The following is a 25,988-nucleotide window of genomic DNA, read 5'->3' as shown; positions in this document are numbered from 1 at the left end:
GTCTCCATGTGGAACCAATTAGAATTTCCCAGTAGGAAACCAAATGTTCCCTGATAAAAAAAAATTTCAAAACAATAATGTCCTTCGATAATATCCAGAAAACACAAACTCAGGGGCTGTGGCAATATCTGGCATTGAGTTCGCCAAAAAAAACCCGGATATTTCCCGTTTCATCCAGTCATACCCGGACAAAGTGGTGTGGAATTCGTATGCAATGGACCGAGAAAATCGCAGTAAATATGGTTTTGTGTAAAAGCAAAGTACTTTCGTTGGGCAAGTGCATAAAATGTCATGTATACAAACAGAAATATAATGCTTGTTTGCCGCAATTCCTCTAGCTTTCTCCTTAGAAAATAAGAATCTGTAGAGCTGGTGTCTCCATGTGGAACCAATTAGAGTTTCCAAGTACAAAATTGAATGTTCCCTGATAAAAAAAATATTAAAAACAATGAAGTCCTTCGATAATATGCGGAAAACACAGTCACAGGATCTGTGGCAATATCTGGGTTTGAGTTAGCCAAAACAAAACCGGATATTACCGGTTTCATCCAGTGATGTCGGGACAAAGTGGTGTGGCATTTGTATGCAATCGACTGAGAAAATTGCAGTGAAAATGGTTTTGGTGAAAAGCAAAGTCTTTTCTTTAGGCAAGTCCATAAAATGCTATCTATACAAGGAGTAATGTCATGTTTGTTTGCCGCAGTTCCTCTAGCTTTCTCGCTAGAAAATACGAATCTGTAGAGCTGGTGTCTCCATGTGGAAACAATTAGTTTCCCAGTACAAAATTAAATGTTCCCTGATAAAAAAAATAAAAAAAAACAAACTTTCAAAACAATAAAGTCCTTCGATAATATCCAGAAAACATAGACACAGGATCTGTTGCAATATCTGGGATTGAGTTAGCCAAATCAAAACCAGATATTTCCCCTTTCATCCAGTCATAACTGGAAACAGTGGTGTGGAATTTGTACGCAATGGACTGAGAAAATCACAGTAAAAACGGTTTTGGAGAAAAGCAAAGTCTTTTCGTTAGGCAAGTGCATAAAATGTCATGTATACAAACAGAAATATAATGATTGTTTGCTGCAGTTCCTCTAGCTTTCTCGCTAGAAAATACGAATCTGTTGAGCGGGTGTCTCCACGTATTACCACTGAGTGTTTCCCAGTACAAAACTAATTGTTCCCTGATAAAAAAAAAACTTTCAAATCAATAATGTCCATTGATAATATACAGAAAACACAAACACAGTTTCTGTGGCAATATCTGGGATTCAGTTAGCCAAAAAACAACCGCATATTTCTGTTTTCATCCCTCATATCCGGACAAAGTGGTGTGGAATTCGTATGCAATGGACCGAGAAAATCACAGTAAAATGGTTTTGGAGCAAAGCAAAGTCTTTTGTTAGGCAAGTGCATAAAATGTCATGTATACAAACAGAAATATCATGTTTGTCGCAGTTACTCTAGCTTTCTCCCTAGAAAACACGAATGTGTAGAGCTGGTGTCTCCATGTGGAACCATTGAGTGTTTCCCAGTACAAAACTAATTGTTCCCTGATAAAAAAAAAACTTTCAAAAAATAAATGTCCATTGATAATATCCAGAAAACAGAAACACAGGGGCTGTGGCAATATCTGGGATTCAGTTAGCCAAAACAACCGCATATTTCTGTTTTCAACCACTCATATCCGGACAAAGTGGTGTGGAATTCGTATGCAATGGACCGAGAAAATCACAGTAAAAATGGTTTTGGAGCAAAGCAAAGTCTTTTTGTTACGCAAGTCAATAAATATTTTTTAAACAAACAGAAATATCATGTTTGTTTGCCGCAGTTCCTCTAGCTATCTCTCTAGAAAATACGAATCTGTAGAGCTGGTGTCTCCCTGTGGAACCATTGAGTATTTTCCAGTAGAAAATTAAATATTCCCTGATCAAAAATGCCTTTCAAAACAATAATATCCATTGATAATATCCAGAAAACACAAACACAGGGTCTGTGGCAATAACTGGGATTCAGTTAGCCAAAACAAAACCGGATATTTCCGGTTTCATCCAGTTATATCAGGACAAAGTGTTGTGGAATTCCTATGCAATGGACCGAGAAAATCACAGTAAAAATGATTTTGGAGAAAAGCAAAGTCCTTTCATTAGGCAAGTGCATAAAATGCCATCTACACCAACAGAAATATCATGTTTGTTTGCCGCAGTTCCTCTAGCTTTCTCCTAGAAAATACAAATGTGTAGAGTTGTTGTCTCCATGTGGAACCATTGAGTGTTTCCCAGTACAAAACTAATTGTTCCCTGATAAAAAAAAAAAACCTTCAAAAAATAAATGGCCATTGATAATATCCAGAAAACACAAACACAGAGGCTGTGGCAATCTGGGATTCAGTTAGGCAAAAATCCCGGATATTTCCGGTTTCATCCAGTCCAATCTGGACAAAGTGGTGTGGAATTCGTATGCCATAGACTGAGAAAATTGCAGTGAAAGTGATTTTGGAGAAAGGCAAAGTCTTTTCGTTAGGCAAGTGCATAAAATGCCATCTATATAAACAGATATATCATGATTGCCGCAGTTCCTCCAGCTTTCTCCTAGAAAATACGAATGTGTAGAGCTGGTGTCTCCATGTGGAACCAATTAGTGTATACCAGTAGAAAATTAAATGTTCCCTGACAAAAAAATATTCAAAATAAGAAAGTCCTTCGATAATATCCAGAAAACAGAAACATAAAGGTTGTCGCAATATCTGGGATTCAGTTAGCCAAAACACAAGCGGATATTTCCCCTTTCATCCAGTCATATCCGGGCAAAGTTGTGTGCAACTCGTATGCAATGGACCCAGAAAATCACAGTAAAAATGTTTTTGGAGAAAAGCAAAGCCTTTCGTTAGGCAAGTGCATAAAATGTCATGTATACAAACAGAAATATCATGTTTGTTTGCCGCAGTTCCTCTTCATTTCTCCTAGAATATACAAACGTGTAGAGCTGGTGTATCCATGTGGAACCAATTAGAGTTTCCCAGTACAAAATTATATGTTCCCTGATAAAAAAACAAAAAAAACTTTCAAAACAATAAAGTCCTTCGATAATATCCAGAAAACACAAACACAGGGGCTGTGGCAATATCTGGAATTGAGTTAGCCAAAACAAAACCGTATATTTCTGATTTCATCCAGTCATATCCGGACAATGTGGTGTGCAATTCGTATGCAATACACGGAGAAACTCACAGTAAAAATGGTTTTGGAGAAAAGCAAAGTCCTTTCGTTAGACAAGTGTATAAAACGTCATGTATACAAACAGAAATATCATGTTTGTTTGCCGCAGTTCCTCTAGATTTCTCCTAGAAAATACGAACGAGTAGAGCTGGTGTCTCGATGTGGAACTAATTAGAGTTTTCCAGTACAAAATTAAATGTTCCCTGATTAAAAATAAAACTTTCAAAACAATAAAGTTCATTGATAATATCCACAAAATCAAACACAGGTGCTGTCGCTATAACTGGGATTGAGATAGCCAAAACATACCTGGATATTTCCGGTTTCATCCAGTGAAATCGGGACAAAGTGGTGTGGAATTCTTATGCAATGGACTGAGAAAATCATGGTAAAAATGGCTTTGGAGAAAAGCAAAGTCTTTTCGTTAGGCAAGTGCATAAAATGCCATCTATACAAACAGAAATATCATGTTTCTTTGCCAGAGTTCCTCTAGCTTTCTCCCTAGAAAATACGAATCTGTAGAGCTGGTGTCTCCATGTGGAACCAATTAGAGTTTCCCAGTACAAAATTAAATGTTCCCTAATAAAAAAAGAAAAAAAAACTTTAAAAACAATGAAGTCCTTAGATAATATCCAGAAAACACAGACACAGGATCTGTGGCAATATCTGGGATAGAGTTAGCAAAACAAAAGCGGATATTTCCGGTTTCATCCAGTCATATCCGGACAAAGTGGTGTGGAATTTGTATGCAATCGACTGAGAAAATTGCAGTGAAAATGGTTTTGGAGAAAAGCAAAGTCTTTTCGTTAGGCAAATCCATAAAATGCTATCTATACAAGGAGAAATGTAATGTTTGTTTGCCGCAGTTCCTCTAGTTTTCTCCTAGAACATAGGAATGTGTAGAGCCGGTGTCTCCATGTGGAACCAATTAGAGATTCCAGGTATAAAATTAAATTTCCCTGAGGAAAAAAAACTTTCAAAACAATAAAATACTTCGATAATATCCAGAAAACACAAACACAGGCGCTGTGGCAATATCTGGGATTGAGTTAGCCACAATAAAACCGCATATTTCCGGTTTCATCCAGTCATATACGGACAAGGTGGTGTGGAATTCATATGTAATGCACTGAGAATATCACAGAAAAAATGTTTTTGTAGAAAAGCAAAGTCCTTTTGTTAGGCAAGTGCATAAAATGTCATGTATACAAACAGAAATATCACAGTTGTTTGTCGAAGTTCCTCTAGATTTCTCCCTAGAAAATACGAATGTATAGAGCTGGTGTCACCATGTGGTACCAATTAGAGATTCCAAGTACAAAATTAAATTTCCCTGATAAAAAAAAAATTTCAAAACAATAAAGTCCTTCGATAATATCCAGAAATCACAAACACAGTGGCTGTGGCAATATCTGCGATTGAGTTAGCCACAATAAAACCGCATATTTCCGGTTTCATCCAGTCATATCCGGACAAAGTGGTGTGGAATTCGTATGCAATCGACCGAGAAAATCACAGTAAAAATGGTTTTGGAGAAAAGCATAATCTTTTTGTTAGGCAAGTGCATAAAATATCATGTATACTAACAGAAATATCATGTTTGTTTGCCGCAGTTCCTCTATCTTTCTCGCTAGAAAATACCAATTTGTATAGCTGGTTTCTCCATGTGGAACCACTGAGTGTTTCCCAGTACAAAATTAAATGTTCCCTGATAAAAAAAAAAACAATGAAAACAATAAAGTCCTTCGATAATATCCAGAAAACACAAACACAGAGGCTGTGGCAATATCTGGGATTGAGTTAGCCAAAACAAAACGGGATTTTTCCGGTTTCATCCAGTCATATCAGGACAAAGTGGTGTGGAATTCGTATGCAATCGACCGAGAAAATCACAGTAAAAATGGTTTTGGAGAAAACCAAAGTCTTTTCGTTAGGCAAGTGCATAAAATACCATCCTTTTAAACAGAAATATCATGTTTGTTTGCCGCAGTTCCTCTAGCTTTCTCCCTAGAAAATACAAATGTGTAGAGCTGGTGTCTACATGCGGAACAATTGAGTGTTTCCCAGTACAAAATTAAATGTTCCCTGATAAAAAAACATTCAAAACAATAAAGTACTTTGATAATATCCAGAAAACACAAAAACAGGTTCTGTGGCAATATCTGGAATTGAGTTAGCCAAAACAAAACCGGATATTTCCAGTTTCATCCAGTCATATCCAGACAAAGAGGTGTAGAATTCATATGCAATCGACTGAGAAAATTACAGTGAAAGTGGTTTTGCACAAAAGAAAAGACTTTTCGTTAGGCAAGTGCATAAAATGTCATGTATACAAACATAAATATCATGTTTGTTTGCCGCAGTTCCTCTAGCTTTCTCCCTAGAAAAAACGAATGTGTAGTGCTGGTGTCTCCATGTGGAACCAATTAGAGTTTTCCAGCACAAAATTAAATGTTCCCTAATAAAAAAAAACTTTCAAAACAATAAGCTCCTTCGATAATATTCAGAGAACACAAATTCAGGGGCTGTGGCAATATCTGGGATTGAGTTAGCCAAAACACAACCGGATATTTCCGGTTTCTTCCAGTCATTTCCGGACAAAGTGGTGTGGAATTCCTATGCAATGGACCGAGAAAATCATAGAAAAAATGGTTTTGGTGAAAAGCAAAGTCCTTTCTTTAGGCAAGTGCATAAAATGTCATGTATACAAACAGAAATATCATGCTAGTTTGCAGCAGTTCCTCTAGCTTTCTCCCTAGAAAATATGAATCTGTACAACTGGTTTCTCCATGTGGAACCACTGAGTGTTTCCCAGTTAAAAATTAAATGTTCCCTGATAAAAAAAACATTCAAAACAATAAAATACTTCGATAATATCCAGAAAATGTAACACAGGTGCTGTGGCAATATCTGGGATTGAGTTCGCCAAAACAAAACCGCATATTTCCGGTTTCATCCAGTCAAATCCGGACAAAGTGGTGTGGAATTCGTATGCAATGGACAGACAAAATCACAGTAAAAATGGCTTTGGAGAAAAGCAAAGTCCTTTCGTTAGGCAAGTGCATAAAATGCCATCTGTACAAACAGAAATATCATGTTTCTTTGCCACAGTTCCTCTAGCTTTCTCCCTAGAAAACACAAATATGTAGAGCTGGTGTCTCCATGTGGAACCAATTAGAGTTTCCCAGTAGAAAACTAATTTCAAACAATATTGTCCATTGATAATATCCAGAAAACACAAACACAGGGGATGTGGCAATATCTGGGATTCAGTTAGCCAAAACACAACCGCATATTTCTGGTTTCATCCACTCATATCCGGACAAAGTGTTGTGGAATTCATATGCAATGGACCGAGTAAATCACAGTAAAAATGGTTTTGGAGAAAAGCAAACTCTTTTCGTTAGGCAAGTGCATAAAATGTCATGTATACAAACAGAAATATCATGTTTGTTTGCCGCAGTTCCTCTAGCTTTCTCCCTAGAAAATACGAATGTGTAGAGCTGGTGTCTCCATGTCAAACCAATTAGAGTTACCCAGTATAAAATTAAATGTTAACTGACAAAAAGCATTCAAAACAATAAAATACTTCCATAATATCCAGAAAACACAAACACAAGGGCTGTGGCAATATCTGGGATTGAGTTACCCAAAACACAAGCGGATATTTCCGGTTTCATCCAGTCATATCCGGACAAAGTGGTGTGAAATTCATATGCAATGGACCCAGAAAATCACAGTAAAAATGGTTTTGGAGAAAAGCAAAGTCTTTTATTTAGGCAAGTGCATAAAATGTCATGTATACAAACAGAAATATAATGATTGTTTGCTGCAGTTCCTCTAGCTTTCTCGCTAGAAAATACGAATCTGTTGAGCGGGTGTCTCCACGTATTACCACTGAGTGTTTCCCAGTACAAAACTAATTGTTCCCTGATAAAAAAAAACTTTCAAATCAATAATGTCCATTGATAATATACAGAAAACACAAACACAGTTTCTGTGGCAATATCTGGGATTCAGTTAGCCAAAACACAACCGCATATTTCTGTTTTCATCCCTCATATCCGGACAAAGTGGTGTGGAATTCGTATGCATTGGACCGAGAAAATCACAGTAAAATGGTTTTGGAGCAAAGCAAAGTCTTTTGTTAGGCAAGTGCATAAAATGTCATGTATACAAACAGAAATATCATGTTTGTCGCAGTTACTCTAGCTTTCTCCCTAGAAAACACGAATGTGTAGAGCTGGTGTCTCCATGTGGAACCAATTAGAGTTTCCCAGTACAAAATTAAATGTTCCCAGATTAAGAAAAAAAAACTTTCAAAACAATAAAGTCCTTCGATAATATCCAGAAAACACAAACACAGGGGCTGTGGCAACATCTGGGATTCAGTTAGCCAAAACACAACCGCATATTTCTGTTTTCAACCACTCATATGCGGACAAAGTGGTGTGGAATTCGTATGCAATGGACCGAGAAAATCACAGTAAAAATGGTTTTGGAGAAAAGCAAAGTCTTTTTGTTACGCAAGTCAATAAATATTTTTTAAACAAACAGAAATATCATATTTGTTTGCTGCAGTTCCTCTAGCTTTCTCCTAGAAAATTCGAATGTGTAGAGCTGGTGTCTCCCTGTGGAACCATTGAGTGTTTCCCAGTACAAAACTAATTGTTCCCTGATAAAAAAAAAAACCTTCAAAAAATAAATGTCCATTGATAATATCCAGAAAACAGAAACACAGGGGCTGTGGCAATATCTGGGATTCAGTTAGCCAAAACAACCGCATATTTCTGTTTTCAACCACTCATATCCGGACAAAGTGGTGTGGAATTCGTATGCAATGGACCGAGAAAATCACAGTAAAAATGGTTTTGGAGCAAAGCAAAGTCTTTTTGTTACGCAAGTCAATAAATATTTTTTAAACAAACAGAAATATCATGTTTGTTTGCTGCAGTTCCTCTAGCTATCTCTCTAGAAAATACGAATCTGTAGAGCTGGTGTCTCCCTGTGGAACCATTGAGTATTTTCCAGTAGAAAATTAAATATTCCCTGATCAAAAATGCCTTTCAAAACAATAATATCCATTGATAATATCCAGAAAACACAAACACAGGGTCTGTGGCAATAACTGGGATTCAGTTAGCCAAAACAAAACCGGATATTTCCGGTTTCATCCAGTTATATCAGGACAAAGTGTTGTGGAATTCCTATGCAATGGACCGAGAAAATCACAGTAAAAATGATTTTGGAGAAAAGCAAAGTCCTTTCATTAGGCAAGTGCATAAAATGCCATCTACACCAACAGAAATATCATGTTTGTTTGCCGCAGTTCCTCTAGCTTTCTCCTAGAAAATACAAATGTGTAGAGTTGTTGTCTCCATGTGGAACCATTGAGTGTTTCCCAGTACAAAACTAATTGTTCCCTGATAAAAAAAAAAACCTTCAAAAAATAAATGGCCATTGATAATATCCAGAAAACACAAACACAGGTGCTGTGGCAATCTGGGATTCAGTTAGGCAAAAAAACCCGGATATTTCCGGTTTCATCCAGTCCAATCTGGACAAAGTGGTGTGGAATTCGTATGCCATAGACTGAGAAAATTGCAGTGAAAGTGATTTTGGAGAAAGGCAAAGTCTTTTCGTTAGGCAAGTGCATAAAATGCCATCTATATAAACAGATATATCATGATTGCCGCAGTTCCTCCAGCTTTCTCCTAGAAAATACGAATGTGTAGAGCTGGTGTCTCCATGTGGAACCAATTAGTGTATACCAGTAGAAAATTAAATGTTCCCTGACAAAAAAATATTCAAAATAAGAAAGTCCTTCGATAATATCCAGAAAACAGAAACATAAAGGTTGTCGCAATATCTGGGATTCAGTTAGCCAAAACACAAGCGGATATTTCCCCTTTCATCCAGTCATATCCGGGCAAAGTTGTGTGCAACTCGTATGCAATGGACCCAGAAAATCACAGTAAAAATGTTTTTGGAGAAAAGCAAAGCCTTTTCGTTAGGCAAGTGCATAAAATGTCATGTATACAAACAGAAATATCATGTTTGTTTGCCGCAGTTCCTCTTCATTTCTCCTAGAATATACAAACGTGTAGAGCTGGTGTATCCATGTGGAACCAATTAGAGTTTCCCAGTACAAAATTATATGTTCCCTGATAAAAAAACAAAAAAAAACTTTCAAAACAATAAAGTCCTTCGATAATATCCAGAAAACACAAACACAGGGGCTGTGGCAATATCTGGAATTGAGTTAGCCAAAACAAAACCGTATATTTCTGATTTCATCCAGTCATATCCGGACAATGTGGTGTGCAATTCGTATGCAATACACGGAGAAACTCACAGTAAAAATGGTTTTGGAGAAAAGCAAAGTCCTTTCGTTAGACAAGTGTATAAAACGTCATGTATACAAACAGAAATATCATGTTTGTTTGCCGCAGTTCCTCTAGATTTCTCCTAGAAAATACGAACGAGTAGAGCTGGTGTCTCGATGTGGAACTAATTAGAGTTTTCCAGTACAAAATTAAATGTTCCCTGATTAAAAATAAAACTTTCAAAACAATAAAGTTCATTGATAATATCCACAAAATCAAACACAGGTGCTGTCGCTATAACTGGGATTGAGATAGCCAAAACATACCTGGATATTTCCGGTTTCATCCAGTGAAATCGGGACAAAGTGGTGTGGAATTCTTATGCAATGGACTGAGAAAATCATGGTAAAAATGGCTTTGGAGAAAAGCAAAGTCTTTTCGTTAGGCAAGTGCATAAAATGCCATCTATACAAACAGAAATATCATGTTTCTTTGCCAGAGTTCCTCTAGCTTTCTCCCTAGAAAATACGAATCTGTAGAGCTGGTGTCTCCATGTGGAACCAATTAGAGTTTCCCAGTACAAAATTAAATGTTCCCTAATAAAAAAAGAAAAAAAAACTTTAAAAACAATGAAGTCCTTAGATAATATCCAGAAAACACAGACACAGGATCTGTGGCAATATCTGGGATAGAGTTAGCAAAACAAAAGCGGATATTTCCGGTTTCATCCAGTCATATCCGGACAAAGTGGTGTGGAATTTGTATGCAATCGACTGAGAAAATTGCAGTGAAAATGGTTTTGGAGAAAAGCAAAGTCTTTTCGTTAGGCAAATCCATAAAATGCTATCTATACAAGGAGAAATGTAATGTTTGTTTGCCGCAGTTCCTCTAGTTTTCTCCTAGAACATAGGAATGTGTAGAGCCGGTGTCTCCATGTGGAACCAATTAGAGATTCCAGGTATAAAATTAAATTTCCCTGAGGAAAAAAAACTTTCAAAACAATAAAATACTTCGATAATATCCAGAAAACACAAACACAGGCGCTGTGGCAATATCTGGGATTGAGTTAGCCACAATAAAACCGCATATTTCCGGTTTCATCCAGTCATATACGGACAAGGTGGTGTGGAATTCGTATGTAATGCACTGAGAATATCACAGAAAAAATGTTTTTGTAGAAAAGCAAAGTCCTTTTGTTAGGCAAGTGCATAAAATGTCATGTATACAAACAGAAATATCACGGTTGTTTGTCGAAGTTCCTCTAGATTTCTCCCTAGAAAATACGAATGTATAGAGCTGGTGTCACCATGTGGTACCAATTAGAGATTCCAAGTACAAAATTAAATTTCCCTGATAAAAAAAAATTTCAAAACAATAAAGTCCTTCGATAATATCCAGAAATCACAAACACAGGGGCTGTGGCAATATCTGCGATTGAGTTAGCCACAATAAAACCGCATATTTCCGGTTTCATCCAGTCATATCCGGACAAAGTGGTGTGGAATTCGTATGCAATCGACCGAGAAAATCACAGTAAAAATGGTTTTGGAGAGAAGCATAATCTTTTTGTTAGGCAAGTGCATAAAATATCATGTATACTAACAGAAATATCATGTTTGTTTGCCGCAGTTCCTCTATCTTTCTCGCTAGAAAATACCAATTTGTATAGCTGGTTTCTCCATGTGGAACCACTGAGTGTTTCCCAGTACAAAATTAAATGTTCCCTGATAAAAAAAAAAACAATGAAAACAATAAAGTCCTTCGATAATATCCAGAAAACACAAACACAGAGGCTGTGGCAATATCTGGGATTGAGTTAGCCAAAACAAAACGGGATTTTTCCGGTTTCATCCAGTCATATCAGGACAAAGTGGTGTGGAATTCGTATGCAATGGACAGATAAAATCACAGTAAAAATGGTTTTGGAGAAAACCAAAGTCTTTTCATTAGGCAAGTGCATAAAATGCCATCTATATAAACAGAAATATCATGATTTTTGCCATAGTTCCTCTAGCTTTCTCCCTAGAAAATACGAATGTGTAGAGCTGGTGTCTCCATGTGGAACCAATTAGAGTTTCCCAGTGCAAAAATAAATATTCCCGAAGATGGTGGAATAGGCAGGGATCACACTATTATTCCGGGAGAGAGACTGTTTAATATAAGTGGAGATACTGCAGGTTCAAGGAAGAGTTTGGGATGAAACAGCAGAGGAAACTCTTCCGGAACTAGTGATTCACAGTGGACCTGCGTGGAGAGCGTGGGAGCCCAAGTTTGGGACACCAGCGGCAGACTCAACACACCAGCGCTGGAACGCGAGGTGAGCCGAACCTCAATAGCCCAAGACACCAGCGGGCAAGTGGAAAGAGGAGGCTAGAGGGAACGAGGCTTGAAACTCCATGAGGAAAAATTCACCAGGCTAACTAGAAGAGAGAGAGGAAAAAAATTTAAAAAGTGACCAATACGGACACAAGTTTCTCTCTCTCCGCTCACCTTCAAAGGCGAGCAAGACAGAGCAGGCGCCATTTTGGACATACGTCATAAGCAGGGCGACCTCAGGTCTGCACTGGCCCTGAGCCTAGCAGAAACACCGGACTCTGGGGGGAGGGGTGAAATAACAGGAGATTAGGATCTAACTTGGCAACCCAGTGGGAGACTGCAGGAGAATTGGAGCCCACACTGAGGGCAGCAGAGATTCCCTGTGTGGTCCTTGGGAAAGAGCTTCTGATCTCTGGCTCCTGTGGGTATATCATTTGCCTGCTAACTACTTCCAATTACATTCAGCTGTGCGGAATTACTTCCCTTTTGAATCAAAAAAAGAAAGAGAGATTTACCACACCTAACCTGGGAGTGTCATCTTTGACACACCCTCAACCCTGAGGAATCAAACACAGCTCTCAGTCCACACTCATCTCAAGCCTCTAAGGCTCCACTGAAAGCAGGCAGTCCACTTAATATAGAGCCATAGTGTAACAAGAAAAAACACCACAGTGAAGAAACCAAATATCTCCAACATGCCAAACAACAAACGCAAAAAGCGAGGTAACAAGAACAAGGAAGACACTATGATCCCCCAAATGAAAAAGACACCCCAATTCAAGATTATGAAGCTGATGAGATAGAAGAAATGCAAGAAGCAGATCTCAAAAATTGATAAGAACATTAAGAAGTTCTCAAAAACAAATTCTTGAACTACAGAAATCTTTAATGGACAAGATAGAAAATCTCTCGTGAAAATGAAATATTAAGGAGGAATCAAAATGAAATGAAACAACTAGTGGAACAAGAAACTGGGATAGTGACAAGAAATCATAATGAAATGAAAAATTCAATAGATCAAATGACAAACGCATTAGAGAGCCTTAAAAACAGAATGGGCGAAACAGAAGAGAGAATATCAGACTTAGAAGACAGAGAACAGGAAAGGAAACAGGCAAACTAAAGAAAAGAAGAAGAAATTAGAAATCTAAAAAATATTGTCGGGAATCTACAGAATACTATTAAAAAACCCAACATTCTGGTTCTAGGAGTTCCTGAAGGCATGGAGAGGGAGAAAGGATTAGAAGGCATTTTCAGTGACATACTAGCAGAAAATTTCCCAGGTTTGGAGAAGGACAGAGGCATCTTAGTACAGGAAGCTTATAGAACCCCTAATAAACATGACCAAAAGAGATCCTCACCACGACATGTTGTAATCAAAATCACCACAGTGAAACATAAAGAAAAGATTCTAAAAGGTGCAAGAGAGAAACGCCAGATTACTCTTAGAGGATCTCCAATTAGACTCACAGCAGACTTCTCATCAGAAACCCTACAAGCTAGAAGGGAATGGCGAGATATAGCCCAGGTACTAAGAGAGAAAAACTGCCAGCCCAGAATACTATATCCTGCAAAGCTCTCATTTGTGAATGAAGGTGAAATTAAGACTTTTCATAGCAAACAGAAACTGAAAGAATTTGTGGCCACTCATCCAGCCCTGCAAAAGATGCTTAAAGATGTGTTACACACAGAAACACAGAAACATGGTCACCAATATGAAAGAAGGTAAAGGAAGGAAACCTCACAGCAAAAGATCACAGGAATCTCAATTTCTCTTTGACATAGAATTAAACTCTGATGCTCTGTTAAATCAATGTGTTAAAGTAATCTATTATGTTCTCTTGATGTCTGTTAAATTCTAATTGTTGAAAAACTGCTGCATTTTTATTAAAAGCTATGGGTTATTTAAATATGTGCTTATTTTCAAAGATTTGAATAATCACCTTGTAACAATGATCAAATTTGGTCTATGTTATGTCATGATTTTAAGGAATCTTATTTCAACTAGATATTTTGGATTTTGAACCTTCTTGGCATTCTTGACAGGCATTCAAAAAATCAAAGTTTCAAACAATCTGGTCTCTAAAATTTCCAGTAAATCCTGGACTTTGGTTTTTCCAGTTTGGGCCCAACTGAAAAAATCGAAGGACCTATATCTCTCATCTTATAGAGACACCAACTAATCAGTCTATTTGGATTATATTAGAAGGACTGTCAAGATGTGATGTGGTACCAGACTTTAAGTTTCTATAATGGAAAATGCTATTAATACAAATGTTTGAGAATTAAAATGTCTAATGATCTTGTGTTACTAGACATGATAGTTATCTCAATGAGAAAGCCCCAGAGGCCTAAAGGGTTAAATACTTGTAAAATCCTACAGGTGCTTTCAAAAATACTGTGAAGTAAGCAAGTGCCTCTTGTTGGTTGATGAGTTTATAATTTTAAACATGGCGACTTAAAGTCTTTTGTCATCCATAGTTATATATGATGTGCTGCTCATAAAACTAAAGTGTTGTTGGTTCGGTGTTTAGCTGTCCTCCTATAGGTTCCTATGGACTTTTTCCAGCCACTTTTATTGTATTCAGTACTTTGGGATGGCTCTGTAAACAGATGAAGCCAATAATGTATTAAAAGTACCAACTGAGAGAAAGTATGGTTAACTGAGTTTACTAAAAACAAAAAGCAATTCAAATCAATTGGCAATCTACAAAAGGAGTTAAAGATTTTAAAAGCTATTATTAAAATTGCTACATTGGTCTATTATGCTATGTTATATGTGTGTACATATTGTATGTCCACATGGGGAAATTTTATTAAGAGTTTTATTTTAAATGGTTTATAGATAAGATTGTCCATAAATTTAAGCTGCTAAAATCAATCAAAGATACATTTTAATTTGAGTGACCTGAATCTGTGTATCATATTTTTTAAACGTGTTGGTAGAAAGAAACTAAAAACATTTTAGATGGTTGTGCTTAAGTTTACTGGCTAAACAAACTAGACCATGTTAGATATTTAAGAGGTGTTTTCAAATACATGATACTTAAAATTTATAGAAGGCATTGGACCTTCTGGTAAATGTTTTCTTAAGTTGTTATCTAATGGTTGAAACGGTTTGCTAAGTATTCATGTAATATTGCTATTGTCAGCAAGCGATCTAGGACTTGCTCCCTCATTTCTCTATTGTAAGCCCAACTTGTTCTTTCATTTCTCTATTCTCTTCAAGGTGGGAAACTAATTCTATTGCAAAGGAATCTGTAGGATGCACAATTTAATCTTTAGACCTTATAAAAGAGATGGCTAACATTTTTCTGTAATAGCATAGCCAAAATAAGAACTTAAATAATAATCTCATAGCTAGATTCACTTCGCCATCAGTGAAGTATACAGTAAGTAGAAAAAACCTCCCTTTCAGACCAAAGGGAAAGAAAGTTTTAAAGTGAGAATATAATTTTCCTCATGGGCATTGTCTACTTTAGAAAAACTACTACAGAACATGCCTGTGACTATAGACTTGTAGTTCAGGCCACCGAAGATTAGAGATGGGACACAGGCACTCCCTTGACTTGCATCCTCTGGTCTGCTTGAACACAAACCAGGAGGAAAAGAAAGCTCGGCATCAGAAGCAATGGGTGGCAGGCCTATTAATGGCTGATCTGTACAGTGATCTGCCCTCAAGGAGACCCAACAGGCCAGTCCACTGCAGTGGCTTTCAATGTGGTAAGCCTGGGCTTCAGCAGAAGTCATCTTGTGAAGAGCCCTGGCAGCTCTGCCAAGAGTTGGATCACTGGAAATGGACCTGCCCTGGAGTCGAAGGATGCCCAGGTCAGAGCCACAGATCTTATTGGCTCTAAGCTGAAAAGCCCTTCACTCAGCCCAACTTCCAAAGTGACCACTGCAGCTGAGGAGATGGCCAAGTAGGGTCAGCAACATTGCAGGCAGAACTGTAAATTTCTTGTTAGAGATGCCACCTGCCTTTACCTGGCCAGCTCTCCTCCCAGGCCAGCCAAGTAATGAAAGTCAACAGAGTGCCTTCCCCTAGGAGGTTCACACCTCCCTTAGGATATACCCCATGTGAAGAGATAGATAGGTCTGGGCCTCTTAACTTACAAGGCCTAAAGCCCACCAGATTATTATCAAGCCCCTTCTGTCAGGTTCTATTTGCCTCTCAATCAGAAAAAATTTCTTGTAGCTTAGACAGCAGCTTTCTTAGCTCCTCTAATAATGACTCTGTCCTTTGTTCTAGGCCCTGTCTAGTGCACTTGGGCCTCATTCCTTCGCAATCATAACCTCTACTCTACCACCAATGGCTCTACTCCCAACCTGTGTGTACTGATGGTCCTCTTCCCCACTTAATGCTGTATAAGTGTTCAAACCTGGTAAATGCCACTCTTAGGATCCTTGGTTACTATCCTCACTCTGTCTTTTATGACCTTGTCTAAATATGATCAGATTCGGCAAACCCGGAAGGCTTCCATAGCCTTGGCAACTCATGACGACAGCCTAGGGTGGTTACTGGCGCCATAAACTAGAGTGTCAATTTGTTGGGTCAACAACAGGAGCCACTGTGCACTTGCTCCTCACGTGGGATCTCTGTCCTTAATGTGCTGTACATTGTGATTTAATGCTATAACTAGTACTCAAACAGTATGTTTCACTTTGTGTTTCTATGTGGGTGCAAACTGTTGAAATCTTTATACTAAATTGATCTTCTGCATATAAAGAGAATTGAAAATGAATCTTGATGCAAATGGAAGAGGAGAGGGAGCGGGAGAGGGGAGGGTTGCGGGTGGGACGGAAGTTATGGGAGGGGGAAGCCACTGTAATCCATAAGCTGTACACTGGAAATTTATATTCATTAAATAAAAGTTAAAAAAAATCGAAAAAAAAATAAATGTTCCCTAATAAAAAACTTTCAAAACAATAAAGTCCTTCAATAATATCCAGAAAACACAAACACAGGGGCTGTGGAAATATATGGGATTGAGTTAGCAAAAACCAAACAGGGTATTTCCGATTTCATCCAGTCATATCAGGACAAAGTGGTGTGGAATTCGTATGCAATGGACCGAGAAAATCACAGTAAAAATGGTTTTGGAGAAAAGCAAAGTCTTTTCATTAGGCAAGTGCATAAAATGCCATCTATACAAACAGAAATATCATGTTTGTTTGCCGCAGTTCCTCTAGCTTTCTCCCTACAAAATACGGATGTGAAGAGCTGGTGTCTCCATGTGGAACCAATTAGAGTTTCCCAGTACAAAATTAAATGTTCCCTGATAAAAAACATTCAAAACAATAAATCCATCGACAATATCCAGAAAACAAAAACAAAGGTGCTGCGGCAATATCTGGAATCCAGTTAGCCAAAAAACAACTGGATATTTCCGGTTTCATCGACTCATATCCGGGAAAAGTGGTGTGGAATTCGTATGCAATGGACAGACAAAATCACAGTAAAAATGGTTTTCGAGAAAAGCAAAGTCTTTTTGTTAGGCAAGTGCATAAAATGTTGTGTATACAAACAGAAATATCATGTTTGTTTGCCACAGTTCCTCTAGCTTTCTCCCTAGAAAATACGAATGTGTAGAGCTGGTGTATCCATGTGGAACCAATTAGAGTTTCCCAGTACAAAATTAAATGTTCCCTGATAAAAAACATTCAAAACAATAAAGTCCTTTGATAATATCCAAAAACACAAACACAGAGGCTGTTGCAATATCTGGGATTCAGTTAGCCCAAACACAACCGCATATTTCCGGTTTCATCCAGTCATATTTGTACAAAGTGGTGTGGAGTTCATATGCAATGGACAGAAAAAATCACAGTAAAAGTGGTTTTGGAGGAAAGCAAAGTCCTTTCGTTAGGCAAGTGCATAAAATGTCATGTATACAAACAGAAATGTCATGTTTGTTTGCCACAGTTTATCTAGGTTTCTCGCTAGAAAATACGAATTTGTAGAGCTGGTGTCTCCATGTGGCACCAATTAGAGTTTCCCACTACAAAATTAAATGTTCCCTGATAAAAATCATTCAAAACAATAAATCCATCGATAATATCCAGAAAACACAAACACAGGGGCTGTGGCAATATCTGGGATTCAGTTAGCGGAAAAACAACCGGATATTTCCGGTTTCATCGACTCATATCCGGGAAAAGTGGTGTGGAATTCGTATCCAATGGACAGACAAAATCACAGTAAAATGGTTTTGGAGAAAAGCAAAGTCTTTTCGTTAGGCAAGTGCATAAAATGTCATGTATACCCAAACAAATATCATGTTTTTTTGCCGCAGTTCCTCTAGGTTTCTCACTAGAAAATACAAATGTTTAGACTGGTGTCTACATGTGGAACCAGTTAGTGTTTCCCAGTAGAAAATTCAATGTTCGCTGATAAAAAAAAAAATTCAAAACAATAAAGTCCTTCGATAATATCCAGAAAACACAAACACAGGTTCTGTTGCAATCTCTGGGAATTTTTAGTAAAACACAACCGGATATTTCTAGTTTCATCTAGTCATATCCGGACAAAGTGGTGTGGAATTCGTATGCAATGGACGGAGAAAATCACAGTAAAGATTGTTTTGGAGAAAAGCAAAGTCTTTTCGTTAGGCAAGTGCACAAAATGTCATGTATACGAACAGAAATATGATGTTTGTTTGCCGCAGTTGTTCTAGCTTTCTGGCCAGAAAATACGAATGTGTAGAGGTGGTGTCTCCATGGGGAACCAGTGAGTGTTTCCCAGTACAAAATTAAACATTCCCTCATAAAAAACGTTCAAAACAATAAAGTCGATCGGTAATATCCGAAAACAAAAACACAGGAGCTGCAGCAATATCTGGGATTGAGTTAGCCAAAACAAAACCGGATATTTCTGGTTCCATCCAGTGATATCCGGACAAAGTTGTGTGGAATTTATGCAATAGACACACAAAATCACAGTCAAAATGGTTTTGGAGAAAAGCAAACTCTTTTCGTTAGGGAAGTGCATAAAATGCCACCTAAACAAACAGAAATATCATGTCTGTTTGCCGCAGTTCCTCTAGCTTTCTCCTAGAAAATACGAATGTGTAGAGCTGGTGTCTCCATGTGGCACCAATCAGAGATTCCCAGTACAAAATTCAATGTTCCCTGATAAATAAACATTAAAAATAATAAAGTCATTCGATAATATCCAGAAAACACAAACACAGACGCTGTCGCAATATCTGGGATTCAGTTAGCCAAAACACAACCGCATATTTCTGGTTTCATCCACTGATATCTGGACAAAGTGGTGTGGAATTCATATGTAATGGACTGAGAGACTTACAGTGAAAACGCTTTTGGAGAAAAGTAAAGTTTTTTGTTAAGCAAGTGCATAAAATGTCATGTATACAAACAGAAATATCATGTTTGTATGCCGCAGTTCCTCTAGCTTTCTCCTAGAAAATATGAATCGTAGAGCTGGTGTCTCCATGTGGAGCCAGTGAGTGTTTCCCAGCACAAAATTAAATGTTCCCTGATAAAAAACATTCAAAACAATAAAGTCCTTCGTTAATATCCAGAAAACACAAACACAGAGGCTGTCGCAATATCTGGGATTCAGTTTGCCAAAACACAACCGTATATTTCTGGTTTCATCCACTCATATCCGGACAAAGTGGTGTGGAATTCGTACACAATGGACAGGTAAAATCACAGTAAAAATGGTTTTCGAGAAAAGCAAAGTCTTTTCATTAGGCAAGTGCATAAAATGTCATCTATACAAACAGAAATATCATATTTCATTGCCGCAGTTTTCTAGCTTTTTCTCTAGATAATACGAATGTGTAGAGCTGGTGTCTCCATGTGGAACCAGTTAGAGTTTCCCAGTACAAAATTAAATGTTCCCTGATAAAAAAAAATTCGAACAAGGAAAGTCCTTCGATAATATCCAGAAAACACAAACACAGGGGCTGTGGCGATATCTGGGATTCAGTTAGCCAAAAGACAAGTGGATATTTCCGGTTTCTTCCAGTCATATGTGGACAAAATGGTGTGCAATTCGTATTCAATTGACCGAGAAAATCACAGTAAAAACGGTTTTGGAGAAGAGCAAAGTCCATTCGTTAGGCAAGTGCATAAAATGCCATCTATATAAACAGAAATATCATGTTTGTTTGCCGCAGTTCCTCTAGCTTTCTCCCTAGAAAATACGAATGTGTAGAGGTGGTGTCTCCATGTGGAACCAATTAGAGTTTACCAGTACAAAAGTAAATTATCCCTGATTAAAAAAAAAAACAACTTTCAAAACAATAAAGTCCTTCAATAATATCCAGAAAACACAAACACAGGGGCTGTGGCAATCAGGGATTGAGTTAGCCAAAACAAAACCGGATATTTCCGGTTCCATCCAGTCATATCTGGAAAAAGTGATGTGGAATTCGTATGCAATGCACTGAAAAAATTGCAGTGACAACGGTTTTGGAGAAAAGCAAAGTCTTTTCGTTAGGCAAGTGCATAAAATGTCATGTATACAAACAGAAATATCATGTTTGCTTGCCGCAGTTCCTCTAGGTTTCTCGCTAGAAAATACGAATGTGTAGCGCTGGTGTCTCCATGTGGAACCAATTAGAGTTTCCCAGAACAAAATTAAATCTTCCATAATTAAAAAAATTTCAAAAAAATAAATTCCTCGATAATATCCAGAAAACACAAACACAGGTGCTGTGGCAATATCTGGGATTGAGTTAGACAAAAAAACACGGATATTTCTGGATTCATCCAGTCATATCTGGAAAAAGTGGTGTGGAATTTGTATGCAATGGACCAAGAAAACCACAGAAAAATGGTTTTGGAGAAAAGCAAAGTCTTTTCTTTTGGCAAGTGCATAAAATATCATGTATAGAAACAGAAATATCATGTTTGTTTGCCGCAGTTCCTCTAGCTTTCTCGCTAGAAAATACGAATGTGTAGAGCTGGTGGCTCCATGTGGAACCAATTAGAGTTTCCCAGTACAAAATTAAATGTTCCCTGATAAAAAAAAAACTTTCAAAACAATAAATTCCTTCGATAATATCCAGAAAACACAAACACAGGGGCTGTTCCAATATCTGGGATTGAGTTAGCCGAAACATAACCGGATATTTTCGGTTTTATCCAGTCATAATCATAAAAAGTGGTGTGGACTTCGTAGACAATGGACCTAGAAAATTGCAGGGCGAAGGGTTTTAGAGAAAAGTAAAGTCTGTTCGTTAGGCAAGTGCATAAAATGCCATCTATACAAACAGAAATATCATGTTTGTTTGCCGCAGTTCCTCTAGCTTTCTCGCTAGAAAATATGAATGTGTAGAGCTGGTGTCTCCATGTGGAAGCAATTAGAGTTTCCCAGTACAAAATTAAATGTTCCATGATAAAAAAAATAAACTTTCAAAACAATAGAGTCCTTCGATAATATCCAGCAAACACAAACACAGGGGCTGTGGCAATATCTGGGATTGAGTTAGCCAAAAGAAAACCGGATATTTCCGGTTTCATCCAGCCATATCCGGAAAAAGTGGTGTGGAATTCATATGCAATGGACCGAGAAAATCACAGAAAAATGGTTTTGAAGAAAAGCAAAGTCTTTTCTTTCGGCAAGTGCATAAAATGTCATGTATACAAACAGAAATATCATGTTTGTTTGCCGCAGTTCCTCTAGCTTTCTCCCTAGAAAATATGAATGTGTAGAGCTGGTTTCTCCATGTGGAACCAGTGAGTGTTTCCCAGTACAAAATTAAATGTTCCCTGATAAAAAAAAACTTTCAAAACAATAATCTCCATTGATAATATCCAGAAAACACAAACAGTTGGGCTGTGGCAATATCTGGGATTGAGTTAGGAAAACAAAACCGAAAATTTCCGGTTTCTTCCAGTAATATCCGGACAAAGTGATGTGGAATTTGTATGCAATGGACGGAAAAAATCACAGAAAAATGGTTTTGAAGAAAAGCAAAGTCTTTTTGTTAGGGAAGTGCATAAAATGTCATGTATACAAACAGAAATATCATGTTTCTTTCCCGCAGTTGTTCTAGCTTTCTCCTAGAAAATACGAACGTGTAGAGCTTGTTTCTGCATGTGGAACCAGTGAGTGTTTCCCAGTAAAAATTGAAAGTTCCCTGATTAAAAAAAAAACTTAAAAAACAATAATAACCATTGATAATATCCAGAAAACACAAACACAGGGGCTGTGGCAATCTGGGATTGAGTTAGCCAAAACAAAACCGGATATTTCCGGTTTCATCCAGTCATATCTGGAAAAAGTGATGTGGAATTCGTATGCAATGGACTGAAAAAATTGCAGTGAAAATGGTTTTGGAGAAAAGCAAAGTCTTTTCTTTTGGCAAGTGCATAAAATGTCATCTATACAAACAGAAATATCATGTTTGTTTGCCGCAGTTCCTCTAGCTTTCTCGCTATAAAATATGAATGTGAAGAGCTGGTGTCTCCATGTGGAACCAATTAGAGTTTCCCAGTACAAAATTGAATGTTCCATGATTAAAAAAAAAAACTTTCAAAAAAATAAATTCCTTCGATAATATCCAGAAAACAGAAACACAGAGGCTGTCGTAATATCTGGGATTCAGTTAGCCAAAAAAAACACGGATATTTCCGGATTCATCCAGTCATATCCGGACAAAGTGGTGTGGAATTTGTATGCAATGGACCGAGAAAACCACAGAAAAATGGTTTTGGAGAAAAGCAAAGTCTTTACTTTCAGCAAGTGCATAAAATATCATGTAAACAAACAGAAATATCATGTTTGTTTGCCTTAGTTCCTCTAGCTTTCTCGCTAAAAATACGAATGTGTAGAGCTGGTGTCCCCATGTGGAACCAATTACAGTTTCCAAGTACAAAATTAAGTGTTCCCTGATTAAAAAAAATTCAAAACTGCAAAGTCCTTCGATAATTTCCAGAAAACACAAACAGAGGGGCTCTGGTAATATCTGGGATTGAGTTACCCAAAACAAAACCGGGTATTTCCGGTTTCATCCAGTCATATCCGGTCAAAGTGGTGTGCAATTCCTATGCAATGGACCGAGAAAATCACAGTAAAAATGGTTTTGGAGAAAAGCAAAGTCTTTTCATTAGGCAAGTGCATAAAATGCCATCTATACAAACAGAAATATCATGTTTGTTTGCCGCAGTTCCTCTAGCTTTCTCCTAGAAAATATGAATCGTAGAGCTGGTGTCTCCATGTGGAGCCAGTGAGTGTTTCCCAGCACAAAATTAAATGTGCCCTGATAAAAAAACATTCAAAACAATAAAGTCCTTCGTTAATATCCAGAAAACACAAACACAGAGGCTGTCGCAATATCTGGGATTCAGTTAGCCAAAACACAACCGTATATTTCTGGTTTCATCCACTCATATCCGGACAAAGTGGTGTGGAATTCGTACACAATGGACAGGTAAAATCACAGTAAAAATGGTTTTCGAGAAAAGCAAAGTCTTTTCATTAGGCAAGTGCATAAAATGTCATCTATACAAACAGAAATATCATATTTCATTGCCGCAGTTTTCTAGCTTTTTCTCTAGATAATACGAATGTGTAGAGCTGGTGTCTCCATGTGGAACCAGTTAGAGTTTCCCAGTACAAAATTAAATGTTCCCTGATAAAAAAAAAATTCGAACAAGGAAAGTCCTTCGATAATATCCAGAAAACACAAACACAGGGGCTGTGGCGATATCTGGGATTCAGTTAGCCAAAAGACAAGTGGATATTTCCGGTTTCTTCCAGTCATATGTGGACAAAATGGTGTGCATTTCGTATTCAATTGACCGAGAAAATCACAGTAAAAACGGTTTTGGAGAAGAGCAAAGTCCATTCGTTAGGCAAGTGCATAAAATGCCATCTATATAAACAGAAATATCATGTTTGTTTGCCGCAGTTCCTCTAGCTTTATCCCTAGAAAATACGAATGTGTAGAGGTGGTGTCTCCATGTGGAACCAATTAGAGTTTACCAGTACAAAAGTAAATTATCCCTGATTAAAAAAAAAACAACTTTCAAAACAATAAAGTCCTTCAATAATATCCAGAAAACACAAACACAGGGGCTGTGGCAATCAGGGATTGAGTTAGCCAAAACAAAACCGGATATTTCCGGTTCCATCCAGTCATATCTGGAAAAAGTGATGTGGAATTCGTATGCAATGCACTGAAAAAATTGCAGTGACAACGGTTTTGGAGAAAAGCAAAGTCTTTTCGTTAGGCAAGTGCATAAAATGTCATGTATACAAACAGAAATATCATGTTTGCTTGCCGCAGTTCCTCTAGGTTTCTCGCTAGAAAATACGAATGTGTAGCGCTGGTGTCTCCATGTGGAACCAATTAGAGTTTCCCAGTACAAAATTAAATCTTCCATAATTAAAAAAATTTCAAAAAAATAAATTCCTCGATAATATCCAGAAAACACAAACACAGGTGCTGTGGCAATATCTGGGATTGAGTTAGACAAAAAAAAACACGGATATTTCTGGATTCATCCAGTCATATCTGGAAAAAGTGGTGTGGAATTTGTATGCAATGGACCAAGAAAACCACAGAAAAATGGTTTTGGAGAAAAGCAAAGTCTTTTCTTTTGGCAAGTGCATAAAATATCATGTATAGAAACAGAAATATCATGTTTGTTTGCCGCAGTTCCTCTAGCTTTCTCGCTAGAAAATACGAATGTGTAGAGCTGGTGGCTCCATGTGGAACCAATTAGAGTTTCCCAGTACAAAATTAAATGTTCCCTGATAAAAAAAAAAACTTTCAAAACAATAAATTCCTTCGATAATATCCAGAAAACACAAACACAGGGGCTGTTCCAATATCTGGGATTGAGTTAGCCGAAACATAACCGGATATTTTCGGTTTTATCCAGTCATAATCATAAAAAGTGGTGTGGACTTCGTAGACAATGGACCTAGAAAATTGCAGGGCGAAGGGTTTTAGAGAAAAGTAAAGTCTGTTCGTTAGGCAAGTGCATAAAATGCCATCTATACAAACAGAAATATCATGTTTGTTTGCCGCAGTTCCTCTAGCTTTCTCGCTAGAAAATATGAATGTGTAGAGCTGGTGTCTCCATGTGGAAGCAATTAGAGTTTCCCAGTACAAAATTAAATGTTCCATGATAAAAAAAATAAACTTTCAAAACAATAGAGTCCTTCGATAATATCCAGCAAACACAAACACAGGGGCTGTGGCAATATCTGGGATTGAGTTAGCCAAAAGAAAACCGGATATTTCCGGTTTCATCCAGCCATATCCGGAAAAAGTGGTGTGGAATTCATATGCAATGGACCGAGAAAATCACAGAAAAATGGTTTTGAAGAAAAGCAAAGTCTTTTCTTTCGGCAAGTGCATAAAATGTCATGTATACAAACAGAAATATCATGTTTGTTTGCCGCAGTTCCTCTAGCTTTCTCCCTAGAAAATATGAATGTGTAGAGCTGGTTTCTCCATGTGGAACCAGTGAGTGTTTCCCAGTACAAAATTAAATGTTCCCTGATAAAAAAAAAACTTTCAAAACAATAATCTCCATTGATAATATCCAGAAAACACAAACAGTTGGGCTGTGGCAATATCTGGGATTGAGTTAGGAAAACAAAACCGAAAATTTCCGGTTTCTTCCAGTAATATCCGGACAAAGTGATGTGGAATTTGTATGCAATGGACGGAAAAAATCACAGAAAAATGGTTTTGAAGAAAAGCAAAGTCTTTTTGTTAGGGAAGTGCATAAAATGTCATGTATACAAACAGAAATATCATGTTTCTTTCCCGCAGTTGTTCTAGCTTTCTCCTAGAAAATACGAACGTGTAGAGCTTGTTTCTGCATGTGGAACCAGTGAGTGTTTCCCAGTAAAAATTGAAAGTTCCCTGATTAAAAAAAAAACTTAAAAAACAATAATAACCATTGATAATATCCAGAAAACACAAACACAGGGGCTGTGGCAATCTGGGATTGAGTTAGCCAAAACAAAACCGGATATTTCCGGTTTCATCCAGTCATATCTGGAAAAAGTGATGTGGAATTCGTATGCAATGGACTGAAAAAATTGCAGTGAAAATGGTTTTGGAGAAAAGCAGTCTTTTCGTTAGGCAAGTGCATAAAATGTCATCTATACAAACAGAAATATCATGTTTGT

Source organism: Lepus europaeus, chromosome 21, assembly GCF_033115175.1.
Source record: "Lepus europaeus isolate LE1 chromosome 21, mLepTim1.pri, whole genome shotgun sequence".
NCBI lineage: Eukaryota > Metazoa > Chordata > Mammalia > Lagomorpha > Leporidae > Lepus > Lepus europaeus.
The sequence above is the reverse complement of the archived record's forward strand: the minus strand, read 5'-3'. Positions refer to the sequence as shown.